Below are 1,047 nucleotides of genomic sequence, written 5' to 3' on the forward strand. Positions count from 1 at the left end.
GTTAGGATGTGTTGGTTATTTTTACGCCGTCCATGGTACGGTTGAGTGATGGTGGTACCAATGGTGGAGGAATTGAAGAATGGAAATCGATTTATGCATTCGGATCTTTCGCATTGTGTTAATTTGTAGTGATATTGCAGTTTGAGTTAACTGTTGTATGTTCACGAGTGATTAATTTTTTTCTATGTTGTTTGTAGATCCTTCACCGTGTTCATTTGTGGAAGAGGCTTGAGGAAATATATAGGAAGTTAGTCTTCTTAATTACTTCTCTTTTTATCACTTTTTTGTGTGATTGAGTAAAGTAATAGGGTGATATGATTTCTCTCAGATGACACTTATGACTATTTGAACAGGCTGTTCCTAAAATGGAGGTACAAACCAAAATCACAGATTCATTTGACCATTTTAAGACAAAAAAGTCTCATAAACATGTTACAGTAAACGCTTCGTTTTCGAGATAAAGGGTGTTGAAGTTTGATTTTTTCTCATAGCTACTTCCCTGGTGAACCATTGGCAGCTTAGAAAAATTTTAAGAAAAGCTTTGGTACAGTTCTACATTTTTTGTTTTTTTTTGCGTTTCTATTGATTTCAAGAAAAAAATTCAAACAATTCTCTAGTATCCTCAAGAAAATTATTATAAAAATCAAGTAAGGTGTGATGAATAAATTACCTATAAGTTTTGGTACTCATACTAACTGACAAAGAAACTGCAACACCCAGAAGGAGCTCTTTAAATTTTAATTTTTTGTTGGTGAAACATGGAAAGCATAGCAAGGAGTAAATTATTGAATTTGGAGAAAAATTCGTGAAGGTTTTTTCGTGTGAACAATTTTTGTTACTCATATATTGTAGTCGTTTTTTACAAGTTTTTAAATAATACAACTAACCAGCTGTTCGAAGAGATCCAATGTCGATGTTTATGTTGTTGTTAAAATGCCTAGAGTACGTGTACGCGGAATTTATTGCCCCCTAAGTGAATTTGAAAGAGGTCGAATTATTGGTCTACGGGTGGCGGGTTTGTCATTTCGAGAAAACACTAACCGTACG

The sequence above is a fragment of the Harmonia axyridis genome, chromosome 4 (assembly GCF_914767665.1).
Source record: "Harmonia axyridis chromosome 4, icHarAxyr1.1, whole genome shotgun sequence".
Lineage (NCBI taxonomy): Eukaryota > Metazoa > Arthropoda > Insecta > Coleoptera > Coccinellidae > Harmonia > Harmonia axyridis.